Genomic DNA, 24,888 nt, shown 5'->3' with positions numbered 1-24,888 from the left:
TAACACATGGAAATCACTTGGTGATGAGGAATGGCGCCATTCCTTGCTCGCTCTCTTCGATTCCGGTTGGTGAAAGTGAACCCAGGTTTCGTTCCCAGTAACGATTCTTGCAAGGAAGCCATCACCTTTTCGTTCAAAGCTCCGAAGAAGTTCTTCACAAGCATCAACACGTCGTTCTCTCATTTCAAGAGTCAGCTGCCGTGGCAACCATCTTGCAGACACTCTGTGAAACTGGAGCACATCATGCACAATGAGGTGTGCTGACCCATTACTAATCTATATACATGTTGCAATGTCATTCAGCGTCACTCGGCGGTTTTCCTTCACTATGGCTTCAACTGCTGCAATGTTCTGTGGAGTCACAACTCGTTGTGCCTGACCTGGACGAGGAGCATCTTCCACTGAAGTCACACCACTTGCGAACTTCCTACTCCATTCGTAGACTTGCTGCTGTGACAAACATGCATCACCGTACTGAACCTTCATTCGTCGATGAATTTCAATAGGTTTCACACCTTCACTACGCGAAAACCGAATAACAGAACGCCGTTCTTCCCTGGTGCAAGTCGCAAGTGGGGCGGCCATCTTTATACTGATACTGCGACGGTATGTGTGCATCTGCACTATGGTGGCACCTACAGGCCATTCTGCACGCTGTTTGTAGCACGCTTACCAACTTACAGGATAACGGCGCGAAATTTCGATTTGTTATTACAAATTTAAGGTTTTCATTTGACTCACCCTCGTATGTATAGAGAGTATTGGGCACTGCTAGGTTTATTACTTGCAACGACATTACTTCTGTGGTGTCACCGCCAGACACCACACTTGCTAGGTGGTAGCCTTTAAATCGGCCGCGGTCCGTTAGTATACGTCGGACCCGCGTGTCGCCACTATCAGCGGTTGCGGACCAAGCGCCGCCACACGGCAGGTCTAGACTTCCTAGCACTCGCCCCAGTTGTACAACCGACTTTGCTAGCGATGGTTCACTGACAAAATACGCCCTCAGTTGCCAAGACGATAGTTAGCATAGCCTTCAGCTACGTCATTTGCTACGACCTAGCAAGGCGCCATTACCAGTTACTATTGATACTGAATTATGTACAGTCAAGAGCGACGCTCATCATTAATGGATTAAAGTTAATTATTCCACCAGCTACGTCCGTTTTTTTCTAAATTCTAATTTCCTTGTCCTGTTCCAGACCTCACGCCAGCCTGCGTGAGCTAAAACGTGTGCCTTTCGGCTTCCTCTAATAATCACGGTGCCAACCCACAACAACTTCCCCAACAGAATTAAAAAGAAATGCGCCTCACTAGACTAAACCTTTTGAGATCACTGGATACTATGTTGAGAAATAAATTGTTGTGTTCGCAAAAAAAAAAAAAAAAAAAAAAAAAAGAAGAATCGCTACATTTTCTATGACACGTTGACACGTAACAAGCCATGTTCGTTGGGTACGAAGCGCTTTGATCCCGCGAACTCTTCAGACATCGTAGGGCTCCTGTGTCACCTTGAAACTGCCACGTGCCTGCAGCACCTTTGGCCACCTGAGCAGAGGACTTCCCCATATGACAAGCTGCAGCCCTGCCACGTGAGGAGCCGTCCGAAAAAGAGGCCAGAAGCCGTGTAAGGAAGAAGTCGCGTTCGTTAAGACCCCGCCTGGCGATTTTCGTGGCTTTGCAAAGCTTCTTTTGTGGACCGCCAGTACCACTGACGTCCGCCGATTTCTTGTTATCTTGCTTCCACAATGAAGCGTTGGACGGAAACCCCGGTTGCACGACAATACATTCGGCAGTGAAGCGTTTTTAAAGCGTTCCATATTCTGCTGTTACATCACTATTCGGAGACTTTCCTCGAGAGTGGTAGTGTATGAAAAGTGTCCGTGTGTCAGAAAAAAAAAACAGTATTCTTGATTCGTCACTGCAAAAACCATCCCTCACGCGTTATGACACTGACAGAAACTCTGACTAACGAGTCGTCTAAAATGTAACCTATTGGTTTATTTTCACAACACGCAATTAGTGAACTATAAAACAAAGGGGGAAAATGTACGGGAAAACAAGACGTAGGTGTACCATCGATAGAAGTTGGAAATTCAGGTAACCGAATTCCAAAAATTGAAGCTTTTTGCTAAGTAATTGGTAACACATAACTCAGATGCTGTATCAAAGAATGTGAGTGGTGAATCATTTTGAATCAGCCCTGGGCTCTAAGAGAAGAGCGAAGTTTGTCAAGCAGTAGCCCTAAATATCAGTCAGGTTGCAGCAAGCGTGGAAAGGTAATATCTTCTGTCATAAAAAAAAGAAAAAACACCTTGCGTGTAGTATTTGGAAGCTGTAGACTATGAAATTGTTTTAATGATAAAAGAGTCACAATCGTTGATGTTTATTAGTCTGAGGTGAAAACAGTGGTTGATCTGTCATAGCCGGCCGGTGTGGCCCAGCGGTTCTAGGCACTTCAGTCTGGAAGCGCGCGATCGCTACAGTCGCAGGTTCGAAACCTACCTCGGGCATGGATGTGTGTGGAGTCCTTAGGTAAGTTAGGTTTAAGCAGATGAAATGTTTGCAACCATACTTCTGAGATGAGCACAATTGCAAAACAATTATGCTGGGGCTGGCAGCATTGTGAGTGCATAACAAAGTTGACAAACAAGGTTCTCATGTAGCTAAGAAGAGGGGATGCTATGCTTTCAGTTTCCCAGTTTCAGGTACCTTTCAACTTCGCCATTAAAAAAAAAATCGAATATAAAACATTTTTTTACGATTTATGAGGGCACCAGCGAATAAGAAAACAAACTTCGTTGCCAAAATTGCTTACTGATATGTAAATATAGATTTACACATAGAAAGCAATGCTTCCTTTATGTTTGTTTGGTGTAGTTTCAGTAACATCCAGTTTAATTTTTAACAATTTCTGAATGTCTGAATCAATGTATAAAATGAATCAATGTATAAAATGTATTGCATAACAGGTACTTTTTAGCTGCCTTTTTAAATAAGTGTATTTTTGCAATTTCTTTAATCTTTTTTTGGTAATTTTTCTACAGTTTTATTCCTTGACAGAAAATGCGGTTTTGAGTCTTATGTTTATTTTTTCTTGTGTGTTGTCTAATTCTAATAAATAAGTAACTTTTGCTATAAAATATCTGTCACGTGGCCTCAACAATTAGTTCTGTCCCCAGGAATTTTATTTTGGCTTTTGTGTGCTGCATTGCTAAGGCATTCCACAACCTTTCGGGTGTAAGGTGGCAACTCGTCCCCATATTCCAGTGGAATTTGTGCACGGAAACTGAAGTCTACCATTTTAGCAAATGAAAGCCTGTAAAATGTAATTATCGCATCAGTTTTAAACTTGGAAAATGGGTTTTCTGTTGCTAGATGCAATATGTTGAGACCACCACACGTTGATACAGTACAAAAATCCTTTTTAAGGAGACTCCGATGGGAATGGAGGTTCATAAACAGATTTTTCGTTCTTTTTTTTTCCTTTTTTAGCAAACAGCTTTGAATCCATTGTTTTCTGTGAGGGGAGTGCTCAAACATGTGACGCTTTCCATTGCTATTTACAGTAACTGCTGAAGTCTTGTTTCCACCATTATATATACATTTTCAACTATACACTGTGTTAAGAGTAAGTTGTAAGTTCTACTTGAAAATATGCAAGTGCTTGTTCTTTCTTCAAGAACTGTTTACTTTATTTCTTTGTGGCAGTTGCTTTTGCCAAACTCTAAAGTTCGCTTCTTTTTTTTTTTTTTTTTTTCTTTGATGTGGTCGATTCCCAGTATTCTTTTGTGTACGCTCAACACATTAACTACACTAAAGGAGTAATTTCTTTAATAGGGAATTATTAAAGTCTATTTGACAATTTGCTTATTTTTCATAAAACCTATGGAACAATATTATTTCCATTAACAATCCTAACTTGGTTATATTTACATTTTTGTCGTATTATGGAGACAATGCCCCAGGATGAGAAAAATATGTTCGTCCACCTTTGATATAACACTTATATCCTCCTTGTTGAATTCTGGGTTAACAATTTCCACACATTTTACAAGAAGGCAATGAAAACTGTAGGCAGACAGAACATTGTTCATCATTTTTTCAATCTTGATTGCGTAGAGGGTTTACTCGTACACCAGCCGATTTCCGCATGTAGGAAAACTGTAATACACTATTAAACAAAATACAGCATCTGTCCTGTAACTTATCTGATAGTTTACAATACATACAAGTGATTGGCACAGAGTAGAGCAGAGCACATTTTAAATGCTGTTTGTTGGTATATAACACACTTACAATAGAGAATTTGCCACTAACATGTAGGTATAAGCGACTGTGAAAAGGCCTTGGGTAAGAGATTAAAAACTTGATGAACTGGCCATAGAGTAGAAATATATCTGGAGTAGGACAGAATAGACTTTTTACTGTCATCATATATTGCCACCCTGGTAACGTGATATTTGGACGGTGTAGGCATCCTGCAGGTTCAAATTGTCGTTACAACGGAAATACAGACAGCTTCCATTCGTAGGTGCCGTGAATATGATGTAGACGTTTTGTAGACATCATAACAAATCGCATTTGGTTCAAATGGCTCTGAGCACTATGGGACTCAACTGCTGAGGTCATTAGTCCCCTAGAACTTAGAACTAGTTAAACCTAACTAACCTAAGGGCATCACAAACATCCATGCCCGAGGCAGGATTCGAACCTGCGACCGTAGCGGTCTTGCGGTTCCAGACTGCAGCGCCTTTAACCGCTCGGCCACTTCGGCCGGCCTCGCATTTGGTGCCTGGAATAAATTAGGCTCTTAGTTTTGAAGAGCAAAATGAAAAGACATTTAGTATCTTTGCGATAGGTGCCACAGCTCTCAAATGCCTTTTTTTTTCTTTATAACAGTGACATCCAAAGACATTTTCTCTTTTTTGCGCGATTTCATTGTGTTGCCAAGTTTGTTCTACTAAATTTTTGATTTGACGGTATTGCGAAACGATTTGAAACTGGCCAGAACATTACCGAAGAATTTACCAAACATTAGCGACTATATATCACCTTCTTCTTCATGATTTTTTCCCATTTTGGGTCATCAGTCTTCTGACTGGTTTGATACCGCCCGCCATGAATTCCGCTCCTGTGCCAACCTCTTCATCTCAGAATAGCAGTTCCAACTTACATCCTCAATTATTTGCTGGATGTATTACAATCTCTGTCTTCCTCTTCAGTTTTTGCCCTCTACAGCTCCCTCTAGTACACTCTCTGATCACTTAACAGACGTCCTATCATCCTGTGCCTTCTCCTTGCCAGTGTTTCCCACATGTTCCTTCCCTCTCCGATTCTGTCAAGAACCTCCTCATTCCTTGCCTCATCAGTCCACCTAATTTTCAACATTCGCCTGTAGCACAACATCTCAAATAATTCGATTCTCTTCTGTTCCAGTTTTCCCACAGCCCATGTTTCACTATCATACAGTGCCGCACTCCAGACGTACATTCACAGAACTTTCTCCCTCAAATTAAAGGCCATGTTTGATACTACTAGACTTCTCTCAGCCAGGAATGCCCTTTTTGCCAGTGCTAGTCTGCTTTTGATATGTCTTTGCTCCGTCCGTCCAAGTTAGCACAATTCCCTAACTTCATCTGCTTCGTGACCACCAATCCTGATGTTAAGTTTCTCACTGGTCTCATTTCTGCTACTTCTCATTACTGTCGTCTTTCTTCGATCTACTCTCTATTCATATTTTTTACTCCTTAATTGTTCATTCCATTCAACCGACCGTGTAATTCTTCTTCACTTTCACTCAGGATAGCAATGTCATCAGCGAATAGTATCATTGACATTCTTTCACCTTGAATTTTAAATACACTCCTCAACCTTTGTTTTACTTGCATCATTGCTTCTTCGATGTACAGACTGAAAGGTAGCGGCGAAAGACTACACCCTTGTCTTACAGCCGGCCGCTGTGTTCTTGGCGCTTCAGTCCGGAACCGCGCGACTGCTACGGTCGCAGGTTTGAATCCTGCCTCGGGCATGGATGTGAGTGATGTCCTTAGGTTAGTTAGGTTTAAGTGGTTCTAAGTTCTAGGGGACTGATGACCTCCGATGTTACGTCCCATAGTGCTCAGAGCCATTTGAACCATTTTTTGATCCTGTCTTACACTCTATGTAATCCAAGCACTTCGTTCTTGGTCGTCCGCTCTTACTACTCCCTCTTGGCTCTTGCACATATTGTATATTACCCTTCTCTCCCTATTGCTTATCCCTATTTTTATCAGAATTTAGAACATCTTGTACCATTGTTGAACGCTTTTTCTAGGTCGACATATCCCTTGAACGTGTCTTGATTTTTCTTTAGTCTTGCTTCCATTATTAATCGCAACGTCTGAATAGCCTCTTTGGTACCTTTGCCTTTTGTAAAACCAAAGTGATCGTCACCTAACACATACTCCCATTCTTCTGTATATTATTCCTGTCAGTAACTTGGACGAATGAGCTATTAAGCTGATTGTGCGATAATTCTCGCACTTGTCATTTCTTGCAGTCTTCGGGTCTGTGTGCATGATACTTTTCCTAAAATCAGATGGGCTGACACCAACTCATACCTTCTACGCACCAACGTGAATAGTGGTTCTGTTGCCACTACCCCTAATGATTTTAGACATTATAATGGAATGTTGTCTATCCCCTCTGCCTTATTTGATCTTAAGTCCCCCAAAGTTCATTTAAATTCTGATTCTAATACTGGATCCCCTATCTCTTATAAATCAACTCCTTTTCTTCTTCTATCACGTCAGACAAATCTTCCTCCTCATAGAGGCTTTCAGTGTACTCCTTCCACTTTTCTGCTCTCTCCTCTGCATTTAACAGCGGAATTCCCGTTGTACTTTTAATGTTACCGCCCTTGCTTTTAATGTCACCAACGGTTTTTTGACTTTTCTGTATGCTGAGTCAGTCGTTCCGACAATCACTTCTTTTTAAATTTCTTCACATTTTTCATCCACCATTTCATCTTAGCGTCCCTGCTCTTCCTATTTATTTTATTCCTCAGCGACTTCTATTTCTGTATTCCAGAATTTCCCTGAACATTTTTGTACTTCCTTCTTTCATCGATCAACTGAAGTATTTCTTCTGTTACCCATGGTTTCTTCAGTTACCTTCTTTGTATCTATCTTTTCTTTCCAACTTCTCTGGTTGCCCTTTTTAGAGTTGTCCATTCCTCTTCAACTGTAGCGCCTACTGAGCTATGCCCTATTGCTGTATCTATAGCGTTAGAGAACTTCAAACGTATCTCGTCATTCTTTAGTACTTCCGTATCCCACTTCTTTGCGTATTGATTCTTCCTGACTAATGTCTTGAACTTCAGCCTACTCTTCATCACTACTACATTGTGATCTGAATCTATATCTGCTCCAGGGTACGCCTTACAAGCAAGTATCTGATTTCGGAATCTCTGTCTGACCATGATGTAATCTAACTGAAGTCCTCCCCCATCCCCCGGTCTTTTCCAAGTATACATCCTCCTCTTGTGGTTCTTCAACAGAGTATTCGCTGTTAATAGCCTACATTTATTACAGAACTCAATTAGTCTTATTCCTCTACGATTCCTTCGTCCAAGACCATATTCTCCTGCAACCTTTTCTTCTACTCCTACCCCTACAATTTCGTGGCAGTACCCCGTGACTATTAATTTTCATCTCCCTTTACGTACTGTTACTGTTTCAGTATCCCCATATACTTTCTGTGTTTCCTCATCTTCGGCTTGCGATATCGGCATGTATACCGGAACTATCGTTGTCCCTGTTGGTTTGCTGTTTATTCTGATAAGAACAACCTTATCACTGAACTGTTCACAGTAACATAATCTCTGCTCTACCTTCGTATTCATAACGAATCCTACTCCCGTTATACAATTTTCCGCTGCTGTTGATTTTATCCTATACTGATCTGACCAGAAATCCTTGTCTTCTTTCCAAAAAAATGGCTCTGAGCACTATTTGACTTAACATCTGAGGTTATCAGTCGCCTCGAACCTTGAACTACTTAAACCTAACTCACCTAAGGACATCACACACATCCATGCCCGAGGCAGTATTCGAACATGCGACCGTAGTGGACGCGCGGTTCCAGACTGAAGCGCCTAGAACTGCTCGGCCAAAGTGGCCGGCAGTCTTCTTTTCATTTCACTTCACTGACCCCCTACTGTATCTAGATAGAGCCTTTGCATTTCCCTTTTCAGATTTTCTAGCTTCCCTACCACGTTCAAGCTTCTGACATTGCATGCCCCGACTCGTAGAAAATTATCCTTTCGTTGATTATTCAATTTTTTTTTCTCATAGTCACCTTCCCTTGGCAGTTCCCTTCCGGAGATCCGAATGGGAGACTATTTCGGAATCTTTTGTCACTGGATAGATCAATTACAGGCCACATGTCCTGTGCATACACGTTACGTGTGTTTAATGCAGTGGTTTCCATTGCCTTCTTCGTCTTCATTCGGTTGATCAGTGCTGATTCTTCCGCCTTTACGGGCTGTTTCCCACCCACAGGACATGAGAGACCCCTGAACCTCTGTCCGCTCCTTCGCCCTCTTTGACAAGGCCGTTGGCAAAATGAGGGTATGCGGCCGCCCATGCTGATTATTAATTAAAAATTTAACTATGGCGGGTTTCGAACCAGGGACCGAGAACGTTTTGATCACCAAGCGAAGACGCTACCACCCTTTTTCTCTGATATCATTTTGTTCGTTGCATTTGTCCGGGGCGGACGTCCCATGACACCTGTTCTAGTTCATCGTTGATCCGTTCACTCAGTCTTTCTATTGCAGAGGGCAGCTAACCTTCTGACCGAACATGCTGAGCTACCATGCCGGCGAACTCCCTAGACCAGGTGTCTCTATTATGTGCAAACTCACACAACATCACAGATGAAGAAAATTAGGTACATAAACGTACGGCCGTCCACACATACGTATGCACACACATACATACACACAAACGCGCACGTACACATTCACACGCACGTACACATTCACACGCACGTACACATTCACACGCACACGCACAGACGCACACGCACACGCGCGCGCGCGCGCGCGCGCACACACACACACACACACACAGAGAGAGAGAGAGAGAGGGGGGGGGGAGAGAGAGAGAGAGAGAGAGAGAGAGAGAGAGAGAGAGAGAGAGAGGGGGGGGGGGAGAGAGAGAGAGAGAGAGAGAGAGAGAGAGAGAGAGAGAGAGAGAGCAGGAACTTACAGTTAACACTAAGTAGTGGATCCACTTTGCATTTCTCGTACATTAGGTTCGGTATTCTAACCTACATTGAGACGACAAAAGTCAGGGGTTAGCGATATGCACAGAAACAGATGGCAGTAGCATCGGGTATACAAGACATAAAACACCAGTGCGTTGGCGCAGCTGTCATTTACACTCAGGTGATTCAAGTGAAAAGGTGTCCGGCATGATTATGACTGCACGACGGGAGTTAACAAACCTGGAATTTGGAATGGTAGTTGGAGCTAGACGCATGTGACATTCCATTTCGGAAATCGTTAGGGAATTGAATCTTCCTAGGTCGACAGTATCAAGAGTGTGTCGAGAATACCAAATTTCAGACATCACCTCCGACTACAGACAACGCAGAGGCCGTCAACCTTCACTTAACGACCGAGAGCAGTCGCGTTTGCCTAGAGTTGTCAGTGCTAACAGACAAGCAACACTGCGTGAAATAACCACAGAAATCAATGTGAGATGTGCGGCGAAAGTATCCGTTAGGACAGTGGGGCGAAATTTGGCGTTAATGGGCTGTGGCAGCGGACAACTGACGCGAGTGCCTCTCATAGCAACACGACATCGCCTGCAGCGTCTCTCCTGGTCTCGTGACCATAGCGGTTGGACACTATACGACTGAAAGCCATGGTCTGGTCAGATACGTCCCGATTCCAGCTGATAAGAACTAATGGTACGTTTCGAGTGTGGCGCAGATCTCACGAACCCATGGACGCAAGGTGTCAACAAGTCACTGTGCAAGCTGGTAGTGGCTCTATAATGGTGTGGGCTATGTTCACATGGAATAGACTGGGTCGCTAACTGTAAATGGTTATGTTCGGCTGCTTGGAGATCATTTGCAGTCATTCATGGACATCGTGTTCCCAAATAAAGATGCAATTCTTATGAATGACAATGCGCCGCATTTGAAGCACATTCTGGACAATTCGAGTTAATGGCCTGGCCACCCAGATCGGCCGACATGAATCCAATCGAAACGTTTATGTGGCATAACTGAGTGGTCAATTCGTGCACGAAATCCTGCGCTGGCAACACTTCTGCAATTATGGACGGCTATAAAGGCAGCATGGGTCAACATGTCAGCAAGGGACTTTCAACAACTTGTTGAGTCCACGCCAAGTTGAACTCCTGCACTATCTGGACAAAAGGATGTCCGACACTATATTAAGTAGTTTATCATGACGTACTCGCATGTCACCTCAGTGTTATATGAAACCAAAATAATCGTCGGAGAATAGTCCATTGTAGATCTAAGGTAACGCTACAGATTAGTACAAACGCGATTTCAGGCGACCACTAACTATATCCCAATTGTCCCCTCCAAAATTTCGTTTAGTCACTCAGTGTCATCCGTTGCTTCACAGACCAACAGCATCAAGGGAAGTGGACAATCTGACACACATCAAGGAGTTCGTTGCGATCTTAGGTACTAATATTTTCTGCCTGTTAATCAAATGGGGAAAACAATATCCTCAAGGCAAGCTCCATCAAAGCAGCTGATTTATAAAATGCTTTTTTGTTGTTCTCTTTTCCTGATTTCTCTTCTCAGTTATTGTTATGTAGATTTAGTCTTTTCATTTGCCATTGTCCTGATTGCAAAGAGGAATATACAGAATAGGTCTGAGGATGCAAGTGTTGACATAAAAATAGATGAGGTGTTCTGTACCACTATTGTGCCGAAAATGTACACTATAGGCCATTAAAATTGCTACACCACAAAGATGACGTGCTACAGACGCGAAATTCAACCGACAGGAAGGAGATGCTGTGATATGCAAATCATTAGCTTTTCAGAGCATTCACATAAGGTTGGCGCCGGTGGCGACACCTACAACGTGCTGACATGAGGAAAGTTTCCAACCGATTTCTCATACACAAACAGCAGTTGACCGGCGTTGCCTGGTGAAACGCTGTTGGGATACCTCGTGTAAGGAGGTATAAATGCGTACCATCACGTTTCCGACTTTGATAAAGGTCGGATTGTAGCCTGTCATCATTGCGGTTTATCGTATCGCGACATTGCAGCTCGAGTTGGTCGAGATCCAATGACTGTTAACAGAACATGGAATAGGCCGGTTCAGGAGGGCAATACGGAACGCCGTGCTGGATCCCAACGGCCTCGTATCACTAGCAGTCGAGATGACAGGCATCTTATCCGCATGGCTGTAACGGATGGTGCAGCCACGTCTCGATCCCTGAGTCAACAGATGAGGACGTTTGCAAGACAACAACCATCTGCACGAACAGTTCGACGACGTTTTTAGCAGCATGGACTATCAGCTCGGAGACCATGGCTGCGGTTACCCTTGACGCTGCATAATAGACAGGAGCGCCTGGGATGTACTCAACGACGAACCTGAGTGCACGAATGGCAATATGTCATTTTTTCGGATGAATCCAGGTTCTGTTTACAGCATAATGATGGTCGCATCCGTGTTTGGCGACATCGCGGTGAACGCTCATTGGAAACGTGTATTCGTCATCGCCATACTATCGGATCACCCGGCGTGATGGTATGGGGTGCCACTGGTTACACGTCTCGGTCACCTCTTGTTCGCATTGACGGAACTTTGAACAGTGGACGTTACATTTCAGACGTGTTACGACCCGTGGCTCTACCCTTCATTCGATCCCTGCGAAACCCTACATTTCAGCAGGATAATGCACGACAGCATGTTGCAGGTGCTGTACGAGCCTTTCTGTGTACAGGAAATGTTCGACTGCTGCCCTGGCCAGCACATTCTCCAGACCTCTCACCAAATGAAAACGTCTGGTCAATGGCGGCCGAGCAACTGGCTTGTCACAATACGCCAGTCACTACTCTTGATGAACTGTAGTATCGTATTGAAGCTGCATGGGCAGCTGTACCTGTACACGCCATCCACGCTCTGTTTGACTCAATGCCCAGGACTATCAAGGCCGTTATTACGGCCAGAAGTGGTTGTTCTGGGTACTGATTTCTCAGGATCTATGCACCCAAATTGCTTGAAAATGTAATCACATGTCAGTTCTAGTATAATATATTTGTCCAATGAATACCCGTTTATCATCCGCGTTTCTTCATAATGTAGCAGTTTTAATGACCAGTGGTGTATTAAAGATACAGGCTGAAATTTCACCCGTGGCAACATTACGTTTGTTTTTGCCAGATTTTATTGACTTTACAAATCTTCATTTCAGATTGCTATTGGCATACATCTTAACTCATGTGTACTTTCAGTTTTCTATAACGTAAAGATCTGTGATTTGCGCACTCACTCCCTACACCGCGTAGATATGCAGTATTTCTCCTCTGTTGTGTAAAATATCTTCTCAAACAAAAGTGAAATAACCTACAAACATCTGGCTTTTCAATAAAACATTAAACTGTTTCCTCACGTTACAGAATGCCATATGGTAAATATATACCAGTTTAAAAAAAAAATTGTAAATAATGCAGGTGCGTGCAATGAGACATGTACCACGAGAGAAATGTCTGACTTCTACACAGTCTCGTTTTGAGTTTGAGCACTGTGGATTATCATTGTCTTTCATGTGTGTGAACGCCAATATGGAATTCACAATCATAAATTATTTTGTACAAACATACTACACAGTTTGCACAGATAACAAATTTAATACATTTATTCAAAATGCAGTAAAAAAAACCACAATACATCAAAATTTTCAACATCCAGCATTTTCTCCATTTGTGTATTCCTCTTCTCTTCCAGCAGCAACAACAATGCTGTTACGAATAAATAACTGGTAACGATGTATGAAGTACGTCTACATTAAAGTTTTGGACACTGTGAAAAGCGTATGCAAACGGCGATATCCCGGGATGAGGTGACAATCCCAGTTTAATGTTGACAACATGTACAGAGTGCTCATTCCACAGATATTTCTACTCCATGAGGTTGGCAGAAAGTATGAAATGTATTAGTTAGACAGGAGCTGTTGCAGGGCACAAAAAACATAACATTTTACCCAAAAAATTAAAATTTCACAAAGAGTGTGTTAGACATTTCTTTCACAATATGAAATTAACAAGCTCAGATGAAGGCAAGGAATGATCAATGAATATTTAATATTTGAATTTCAAGTTGAAACTATAAGTGCTAAGATAGTGTAAACCTTGATCTCACTCAGGTCGTTCTCCCACTATGGAAATTGAATAAAGCACAGTACGACTTCAGTAATTACTGAAACATACAAAAATTTTAATTAACATGTTTCCAAAATACACATTACGCCTGAAAAAACACTTTGTTAACGGTTTAGTTGAGAGCTGGAAATCAGTAAGGCAGAACAGGAAAGGAAATGTTAAACAATGTGATATATGGACTTGATAATTTTTATCTGCTAGGACTTAAGCAATCAAGCAAAGTGCAAATCTCAACAAAATGGCAGTAGCCAATTACATAGGTTGATTTCAAATTGACGTTACCCAGACTAGGTTTATAAAAGAATATATGAATAAAATTTAAAGAATACCCTCAAGGGTTCACTTAAAACAGCAATCAGTAAAATTTATTTCGTGTACTAAAATCAATTTCATTAAAGCAGAACAAATAATAATTTACAAACCAGTCTCAAACCTCACCGACAGAAATAGCATTGACCTAAGTTTTAACAATTTAAGTTAGCCCAACCAGTAGACTTCTTAAATAAAACTGGTGTTAACTCATACCCTAAGCACATAGTGTAACAAAACCTAAGGCACAGCAGATAGCTCCGAACAGCAGCACATACAATCTACACATAAAGGAGCTCACCCAACAAGGCGTTACAGTTCAGTAGTTACGGTTCACCCGTGATTTCTGTGGATACAAATAACAGTCCACCTTCCACCAAATTTGACCCGTGGGCTTCTAAGGCATATACGTTGACAGAACAGCAACGTGTACTCACTCCAAATGACACTCAATTTCCACAATTGCTCTTAGCGTCCATGTCACATACCACTGCGAGCACTTGTCCTTGGATGGCGGTCCTCCAATTATCTTTGGTCTACGACAGAGAGCGAACTAATAGGGGTCGCCATAAAATCGGTGTGGCGGAGCACATGTATGCCCCCTGGCGAGAGGTAGAGCATGTGCTTCCTTAGCTGGGGGCAAAGATGTTATATTGCGCTTTCGATATCATATCGAAACAGCGTACGGTTCAAAGTAGTTGCAAGAATTTCAAGAAATGAGAGGAACAAGTCACTTAGATATAAAATCAATAGGAATAAGTGAAGTGCGTGTAGGAGTGAAGAAATTGAAAAGAAATTGGTCGTCGAAAATACAGATTCATCAAATAGAAAAGTCAAAAAAACTTTCGATTAAACCATAAGAAAAAATATCAGCGTGAAGACGCAAAAGAAATTACAGTGTTAAATACGAAAAAAGAGCGAAAGGATGCCAAGAATTCTTTGAGAGCCTCTGCGAATGGGAGAATCTGGCAGCTTCAGATCGCTATAGAATAACAAGATGTACAGTCTACAACATACTTTCTGACGAGCATAAGGGCCTCCCAATACAGTTATTTAAAGATCTGGTGCGACAAACTAAATTCCTGAAGACTGTAGTTTTAGTGGAATATTTGTTAATGACTAGAATACAGGGAAAGGTTGATTAATAGATCTCCAGAGCAATGATAAAAGTAGGCCATGCTGCTGCGTCCTCAACTATAAGTCACTTACAGACCTTTCTGAAGACAGAACCAAGTTGTAGTCCAGAGGTTGTCAATGACATGTGGCTGTTTGCCTGCCACACATAGGTCGACCTGAGAGCTCTTCAAACATCAACAGCTTTTGCCAAACGATGCTAGTATCCATATCTAAAATCAGATGCATAACACACACACGCCACATTACGGTGTATGGTGAAGAGTACATCTGACATTTAACCTGTGTCAATGCTCCATTCAGGTAGAAAGGGTCCCAGGTTGACAAGCAACACTAAAAAAAAAAATACGCCACATAAGTTTCTTGTAAGTCGCCTCTTTCCGCTCCTTCCTAGGATAAGTTTCTCTAGAGGCTACCACACATTTTTCCTACTATTTGTGTGAAATGGACACAATACATAGAACATCTACAGTGATATTTAGTTGGTAGGCTAGTTTAAAGATAAAGTAATTTGCTAACTCAAAATAATATTATTTAATTGAGAGAGCTCTGCAGAAGCAGTAATACATAGCCCTTTATTAATCCTACCACCACATAGACAACTGCAACACTTCCATGCCTCTTTTTTTCTTTGGTTGTCAATTTTTCTGACCCTGGAAGAATATTTTTACCTGTCGAGCTTGCTAGCTACACCTACACAATGATACACACTCATTATTGTGCTTATGAAGTAGTTAACATCATCAAATAGACAATGAAATAAGCGTTTTCGAATAACGTTTTTAGTGACTGTAGATTTGTAATTTGTTTAGTAGCGATCTAAACTTAATTAACAATAATTAAGGTGACTATATTATTCAGAATGGTTTAGTGTATGATAAAATATATCTCTCTTCCCTAACCAATTTCACGCACACTGTGCTTGATACCATAGTCACTGCTTTGACGACTTAGACACCCACACATAATCACTGCTTATACGTAGGCAATCTTGCAGATCGTTAATAAAATACCAGTTTAACCTCCAGCATAGAAACATTTTGCACATTTTTAAGTACAGTACACTTATATCGTCCTTATTGACGTATGTGTTAATATAATGGTAGATGCAGTAGGTTTATGATAAATAATACAGTTATAGACACCGCATCCCCCACAATGTTACAAATAACATGATGGCCTTTCTTTGCTTTTTTTTCAGCAGTAGATGGACATGGCAACAACGCCTCATTAAGCGATAATTGTGGCACCATTGGATTGATTGGCTGATGTAAGCATCATCAATGTACAGGGTGATTCCGTGATGATGTTGCAAACTTTCACGAACAATGGAGAGGGGTAAATGTATCAGTTCGAGGTAAGAGACCCTGCTCCGGAAACCGCCAAATGGAAACTCAGCACTGGCACTGTAGGATAGACAAGTTTCGGTGGTGGTAGTATGGATCGATACAAGGAAGTAGTTCTAGTTAACACAGGCTCTAAAATGTGTACCTTAAGAGCTATGAGCACTGTTCATCTTCAGTACTGTCAGACAATCGTCTCTTCTATTGCAAGCTCTTTGGTTTCCACATTTTTGGAGGAGGTAGTATGGACCAAAACTGGAGAACAAAGTCCAGTAAATATGATATCTAAAATGCATACTTTAAGGACGACGAGCACGTGTTCATTTTCGCTACTGTGAAAGACATCCCTTCTAATGAACAAGTGTCCATAATTTTTAAGATTTACATTTTAGAGGCTATGTTTACTGGGCAAACTTTTCTTGTTTTGATCCATAATAACACGTCTGAAAATTGCCTACCCTACAATCTTAGAGATAGGATATAAAATGTAGACTGGCAATAGCAAGGGAAGCATTTCTGAAGAAGAGAAAATTGTTTAACATTGAGTATAGATTTAAGTGTCAGGAAGTCGTTTCTTAAAGTATTTCCATGGAGTGTAGCCATTTATGGAAGTGAAACATGGACGATAAATAGTTTGGACAGAAGACAATAGAAGCTTTCAAAATGTGGTGCTACAGAAGAATGCTGAAGATTAAATGGGTAGATCACATAACTAATGAGGAGGTATTGAACAGAATTGGGGAGAAGAGGACTTTGTGGCACAACTTGACTAGAAGAAGGCATCGGTTGCTAGGACATGTTCTGAGGCATCAAGGGATCACCAATTTAGTACTGGAGGGCAGCGTGGAGGGTAAAAAGAGATGAATATACTAAGCAGATTCAGAAGGATGTAGGTTGCAGTGGGTACTGGGAGATGAAGAGGCTTGCACAGGATAGAGCAGCATGGAGAGCTGCTTCAAACCAGTCTCTGGACTGAAGATCACAACAATAGCACAATCTTAGCGACAGCAGTACCGGTGCAAGTATTCGAATCCACTGTCAGAGGTATCAGAACGATATTCGCTTATAACTTTCGACTCGGCCATTTCCGGATGAGAACCCCTTACCTCAAACTGACACATTTACCCTTCACCATCGTTCCTGAAAGTATGTAACATCATAAAGGTATCACCCTGTATGTTAGTAATAGTAGATATGCAATGCGTGGATGATTAAACTATATGTCGCCAGTCGTACACTAACCTGTGAACATAAGACTATACTTAGGTAATAATGTTTCAGCTTGAGAGAAATGTGCTTCTCATGCTTTATATGAGGGCGAACTGTAAAGTAATGCCTTTGAATTTTTCGTGTGGACATTCTTAAAACTTTTTAAACAAAACAAACGTTTTTAACATTTTAAATACATTACTGGCCATTAAAATTGCTACACCACGAAGATGACTTGCTACAGGCGCAAAATTTAACAAACAGGAAGACGGTGTTGTGATATGCAGATGATTAGCTCTTCAGAGCATTCACACAACGTTGGCGCCGGTGGCGACACCTACAACGTGCTGACATGAAGAAAGTTTCCAACCGATTTCTCATACACAATCAGCAGTTGATCGGCGTTGCCTGGTGAAACGTTATTGTGATGCCTCGTGTAAGGAGGAGAAATGCGTACCATCGCGTTTCCGACTTTGATAAAGGTCGGATTGTTGCCTATCGCGATTGCGGGTTATCGTATCGCGACATTGCTGCTCGCGTTGGTCGAGATCCAATGACTGTTAGCAGAATATGGAATCGGTGGGTAATACGGAACGCCGTGCTGGATCCCAACGGCCTCGTATCACTAGCAGTCGAGATGACAGGCCTCTTATCCGCATGGCTGTAACGGGTCGTGCAGCTACGTCTCGATCCCTGAGTCAACAGATGGGGACGTTTGCAAGACATCAACCATCTGCACGAACAGTGGACGACGTTTGCAGCAACATGGACTATCAGCTCGGAGACCATGGCTACGGTTACCCTTGACGCTGCATCACAGACAGGAGCGCCTGCGATGGTGTACTCAACGACGAACCTGGGTGCACGAATGGCAAAACATCATTTTTTCGGATGAATCCAGGTTCTGTTTACAGCATCATGATGGTCTCATCCGTGTTTGGCGACATCGTGGTGAACGCACGTTGGAAGCGTGTATTCGTCATCGCCATACTGGCGTATCACCCAGCGTGATGGTGTGGGGTGCCATTGGTTACACGTCTCGGTCACCTCTTGTTCGCATTGACGGCACTTTGAACAGTGGACGTTACAATTCAGATGTGTTACGACCCGTAGCTCTACCCTTCATTCGATCCCTGCGAAACCTTACATTTCAGTAGGATAATGCACGACCGCATGTTGCAGGTCCTGTACGGGCCTTTCTGGATAAAGAAAACGTTCGACTGCTGCCCTGGCCAGCACATTCTCCAGATCTCTCGCTAACTGAAAACGTCTGGTCAATGATGGATGAGAAACTGGCTCGTCACAATACGCCAGTCACTACTCTTAATGAACTGTGGTATCGTGTTGAAGCTGAATGGGCAGCTGTACCTGTACACGCCGCCCAAGCTCTGACTCAATGCCCAGGCGTATCAAGGCCGTTATTACGGCCAGAGGTGGTTGTTCTGGGTACTGATTTCTCAGGATATGTGCACCCAAATTGCGCGAAAATGTAATCACATGTCAGTTCTAGTATAATATATTTGTCCAATGAATACCCGTTTATCATCTGCATTTCTTATTGGTGTAGCAATTTTAATGGTCAGTAGTGTATTTATTCTTTTGACGGAGCCACAACCTCACCTCAGTCTTCACCACTTCATGACTATGAAAGTGAAGCCCTCGAAGGTGTTCTATAGGATAGGTAAACAGATAAAAATGTGATGGGGCAAAGTTGGGGCTGTATGGCGGATGATCGAAGATGGCGAATCCAAGGCGTCGGATTATTGCAGATGTAGCAGCGCTCGTGTGTGGTCTCGCATTGTGATGCTGAAGGGGAGGGTGTTCCTTGGGTGGACGACCTCTGCGAATTCGAAACTCTATTACAGTACGCTGTTTCTCACCTACTGACATATCTTCATTAGACGCCGCCATTTGAACGATACAGTTCAGAGCCCTTCAGTGGCAGAGAGCTGCAAATATATAGACAAGACAAATGAAGATTTCGAATGTCGATAACGTCTGTTTTATTTAAAAAGCTTTAAGAATATTCACATAAAAAATTCGGAGACATTACTGTTCAGCATGACCTCGTAATACTTATATCACCTTTGTTGTAGTACATGTTAAGAATCTTCACGTAGTTACAGTTCAGTACACTGGCGGCTGGCGTAGCTTCACCATTAATATATATATTTCTGGTTGCACATCAAACTTCTTTGGCTATCAGAATTAAAAGTTGTAAAATTCCTCAAAACTGCGTATCTAATGACTTTTTTTGTTTAACAGTGCATGGAATGCGTAAAACAACGATGTAACTGATATTGCTGCAGAGGTCTGTGTCTATGGTCGAGAAGGAAACAGCCTGTGGCTGTTGCTGCTATCAAACATTCCATAGAGTGATGGTGGTGGTTGCCTACGACAAAGGCCAAATCGATCAGCACTGCTGCTAGTCCTCAGCTCACAGTCTTACCTGGAGCACAACATTTGTACTGTAATTAATAATGTCTGTAATGTAAATAAATCTATGTCTATATAACTTGTATAAAAAAGGTCGATGGACTAAAACACTCACACACAACACTTCTCAGTGTCAACAGAATTTTTTCATGTCCTAATTTACACATATGTGTGTTGGTAAATAAAACATCGCAGCCATCTGCTGAGGTGATAAACTGTTATATAACACTTGGAGATGGAAATCATGCCTTAATATCTCACTGCTTTCACAAGAATGTCTTAATTTTCTACTTAGACCTGTGGATGAGCTATCATGAAGTGTTGATGTTAACCACCTATTGATGTGGTCAGTTGCCTTGCCGCTTGGATAACACTGGTTCCAGCCCGATTACTGACATTAAGCAACGTTGGGCTCAGCTAGTGCTTAGATGGATGACTTTACAGGGAAAATAAAATGCCGTTGGTTTTGAAGGCACGCAAGTCTCCGAAGTAATGTTCAGATGAAAGATTTTCTCCAGGCTGTTGTGCCATTAAAAGAAACGATTTACAATAACATGAGTTAGTATTACTTCAAAGTGTAGTAACAACAATACTATCCTGGAGGTTAAAATGACACTTTATTAACGATCTGGACGACTTCTGCCTATATTATACAGTGACAAGTGGTTTTGTGCATGGCTGTGTTGAAGTGTCAAATTCATTAAAGGAGCGGCATTGTACTTGAAAGTGTCATCCGTGGTCTATAGTTCCGCTTGGGACGCCATTCAGCTGACGTGCTATGCATCCAGACCACCTTAGCTTGCAGAGTCAAATACGTCTGTGATACAGGCACAAGAAGTGTATCAAGAATAGATAAATTCCTACATCTGTCAACACCCTCTGGCGTCTCCATCCGCCGAGATATTCATGACTAGCGGATGGCGTAGAAACAGAATCCACTAAAATGTGAATGCGGCATGGAAGATGAACAAAACCAAACATTCCAAGAACGTCAGTAGTGCTATTCATGGAGAGAAACTCAAATGGAATTGGAATGCGACCACAGTCGTTTAGTCAGCAACAAAAACAACACTGTGATCTAGATTGCCATATCTGTGATAATCCAGGTATCGGTGCACACGTTGGTGGCCACGATCTTGTTGTTAAGGATAACACTGGTGGCTGGAATAGTTTTATGTTCAATATGTACTTGCCTGGCTGAACATTAAACTTCTTTTGCTATCAAATTAAAGCTTATAAAATTCACCCAAAACTGCGACTGTGGCACTCTCGCCGTGGGAGTACAGCGCAGTGTGGATTTGGTACCCTCTAAAAGCTATCTAAGTCCATTCCTCTGGTGGACATTCAACCCCTGTGCCACCCGATACCAGATGGATACTTGGAAACTGTGTAAACTAAAATGTAATGTAGTGGTGTCGTAATATTTATTGATTTCCTGTATATTTCACATGTGATGTATGTGAGACTGTATATCTCAATAGATTGTAATGTCACAAGCTTTTATCAATAAAGATACATTCAGGAAAAAAAAGGGGAGGCATCTTTGACTAATAATAAAATGTCCTGATTCCCAGGTTCCAAACACGTAATTGCTTAAATTTTGAATTAAAATCGTCAACGGCCAGACACTTCCTGCGTAAGACATTATTCTCATTCTGCCAATGACCTTGTCAAATCTGGGCACTGGAGTGGACAGAGATTCAGGGCATTCTCTTGCACTTTGGGTGGGAAACTGTCTTGTAAAGACAAAAGAATCAGTAATTATCAACGGCATGAGGATGTAGAAGACAATGAAAACCACTCCATTCGAGACACAAGCGTTTATCCACAGGACATGTGGCCTGTAACTGAAAAAGTGTCCTGATTACTTCTCTTTTAGAAACGTTTCTGGTTTACTACCCCCATTCGAATCTGTGTAAGGGCACAAGAGGACTGCGAGGTGGGGGAGGGGGGGATGACCTTTAGAAAAGGAAGGAATAACCAACGATGGGGCAATGTTCTGTATTTTGGAGCATGGAACGTCAGAACTTTGAACATAGCAGGAAAGATAGAAAATCTGAAAAGGAAAATACAGAGATGCAGTCTAGATGTAGTTGTAGTTAGTGAAGTTAAATGGAAAGAAGATAAGGATTTGTGGTCAGGCAATATAGGGTAATATCAACAGCAGCAGAAAATGGTGCAACGGTAGTGAGAGTCGATATGAATAGGAAAGTAAGATAGAGGCTGAACTTCTGCAAACAGTTCGGTGATACGGGTGTTCTCATCAAGTTCGACAATCAACGGAGCGCCAAGAACGATAGTTTGTGTATGTATGCTAGTGGTGCAAGCAGAGTATGAAGGGAGATGAAAATCTAATAATCGTGGGTGATTGGAAGCGATTGTAGAAGAGAGAACAGAAGAAAGAGTAATGGGAGCACATGGAACTGACTGTAAGAATCTGAAAGGTGAAAGACTTATTGAGTTCTGCAATAAATTTCAGATGGTAATAGCGAATACCCTATTCAAGAATCACAACAGAAGAAAGTACTCTTGGGAAAGACCTGGAAACGTGGGAAAGTTTCAGCTGGATTACATCATTATCAGACAGAGATTCTGAACTCAGGTATTGGATTGTAACGAGTTGTGAGGTCCAGATATAGACTCAGATTAAAATTTAATAATGAAGAGTAGACTGAAGTTTAAGCGAATCGTTCGAAAAATCATTGGAGAAGGAAGTGGGATACTGAAATATTGAGGAATGATGAGACACATTAGAAGCTCGTTAAGGATTTGGATACTGTGCTAAGGAATGACAGAATAGGCAGTCCAGCTGAAAAGGTACGGACATCTCTGAAAAGGGTAATCATAGATGTCGGACAGACAAACACAGGCACAAGAAAGGTAACTGCGAAGAAACCTTGGGTAACAGATGAAGGACTTCAACTGACTGATGAAAGAAGAAAGTACAAAAATGTTGAGGGAAAGACGCGAATACATCAAGATAAATACCTTAGACATGAAATGAGTATCAAATGAGGACAGCCAAGGCGAAATGGTTCCAGCAAAGATGTGACGAAATCGAAAAAGAAATGGTAATCAGAAGGACTGACTCAGTAAACTGTCATAAAAGCTTCGTTGAAATTAAAAGCAAGGGGGTAACATTAACAGTAGAATGGGATTTCCTGTAGTAGTCGTGCACGGACTGAGAGTCACCTTGCACGTATTTTTTTCCTTCCTTTTAATCCCTTTGGACATAGGAATTACACGACCCGAGTACCTTCCTACAATCAGCAACACCATGTCACTGTTTTGTTTCATTTTGACTGGAGCAGCAGTGGTGAAATGGTCAACAAATGCGGACTAATGGTCTCACGAGAGCAGTGATGTTGAATATGATTTGCAGTGCTGCTTTTAGGAGAAATAATAAAAGGTAAGCAGTTATAGTAATATTATAGTTAATTTTCAAGGGGTTTCTTATTATTGCCGTGTTACCTTCTATTAGTTACATTGGTTTGTTAGATTCCTCTTAGTTAATTACTTAAAAGTATTTACATACTTCGTGCAGAATGGAAGCATATGAAAGAGAGTCTGAAATAACTAGAAAGTTGCTTGCTGAAATTTTGGGGAAGAGTGGTCATGAAGGTCACTAAGATGATAGAAGTCAAGAAAAGGTAGATAAGACAGATGAGCAGTCTGAAAATACTAATACAGAATAAGAGGTATCTGATGGTGAAGACACTGTTGACAATTCACAAACAGTCTGCTGTATGTTGGAAAAGATCAGGTGACGTAATGGAATAAGCATGTACCTGCAACAAATGATAGAACCAGGTCCAAATTTTTAATAATCCATCACCCTGGGGCAAACCATACTATAAAACATCTGGAAACTCCCACTGAAATTTGGAAGTATATTTTTATTGATGACATCATCATCACAACAGTGAAAAACACGAAACTTCTTATTGAGTTCCAGACAGACAATTTTTTCAGAGACAAGGGCTGCAAGCCTAAGATTGCCAGCTAAATTGAAGCACTAATTGGTTTACTGTATTTGACTGGAATGATGAAGGTGAGCCATTTAAATACAGGCAATCTGTGGAAGACTGAAAGCACAGGGGTAGAAATATTCGAACTCACCACGCCAGAAGCAAGACCCAGCTACTGTAGTTCAGAGGTTGTGTACCTCCATCAAAGGAAGAAGCAGGAATACCACATTGGGTAACTGGTCTACCAGTCTTTAGTTGGTTTAAACACTGAAAAATGATTTTTGGCTAACATTATTAGGTACCATATGAAAAAACAAGAAGGAATTGCCATTTAAAACCTTGAAGCCAAGTAAGAGTAAAGTGGGTTGAAATATGTGCCTTCAGAAAATCTTGTACTATTGTGTCATATATTCCTAAGAAATGTAAAAATGTTGTACTTGTCTCCTGTCTTCACCATGGTGATTCTGTTGGCAAAGATATGGGCAAAGCAAAACTGATAGTGATATAAAACAAGGCAAAAGGAAGTGTAGACATGTGTGCAAAGTTTCGTGCTGTCTACAGTTACGCAAGACACACTTGCCAACGGGATATGGTCATTTTATATTTCCTAATTAATGGTAGAGGTATTAGTTCTTTGGTGATACATTCTGCTAACAACCAAGACAGCGGCACTCAATGGAAGATTTTCTGTATAAGTTGTCTTATCAACTTGTCTCAGAACATGTGCAACTCTCAGCTGCCATTAACATCGTACTGTGTAACATTTCTTCAAGGATTTGTGAAATTTTACAAATTGAAGCGAATCTTAACAAAGAAGACGTTTTGTATACTGTGACAGGAGAAAAAACAGACCTACAAGGTAAAACTGCTGCACACGTGGTAAATATCTCTGTCTGGACCATGCAAGTGTTATTTGTTCAGAATGTTTAAAAACGGAAGATTGTGACTGAATTGTATAAACTGAAGTAGTTTACAATATTAGTATACATTTTTCCAATATTCACAAATAAATACCGTAACATATTCATAAACTCACAATTTCAGTGGAAATGGCC

General features: G+C 41.5%; 1 long non-coding RNA gene across 1 annotated transcript in view; it reads left to right on the top strand.

Annotated features, from left to right (window-relative positions):
• The window catches only part of LOC124595180, a 149,812-nt gene extending 128,441 nt beyond the window's left edge, over positions 1–21,371 (top strand). Inside the window, exons 7-8 of the long non-coding RNA XR_006978183.1 lie at positions 16,082–16,147; positions 19,695–21,371. This is a non-coding gene — a long non-coding RNA (uncharacterized LOC124595180). The remainder of the gene's footprint in view (positions 1–16,081; positions 16,148–19,694) is intronic.
• Positions 21,372–24,888: the final 3,517 nt, after the last annotated feature.

Source organism: Schistocerca americana, chromosome 2 (genome assembly GCF_021461395.2).
Source record: "Schistocerca americana isolate TAMUIC-IGC-003095 chromosome 2, iqSchAmer2.1, whole genome shotgun sequence".
NCBI classification, from domain to species: domain Eukaryota; kingdom Metazoa; phylum Arthropoda; class Insecta; order Orthoptera; family Acrididae; genus Schistocerca; species Schistocerca americana.
This window is presented reverse-complemented; position numbering and strand designations above follow the sequence as displayed.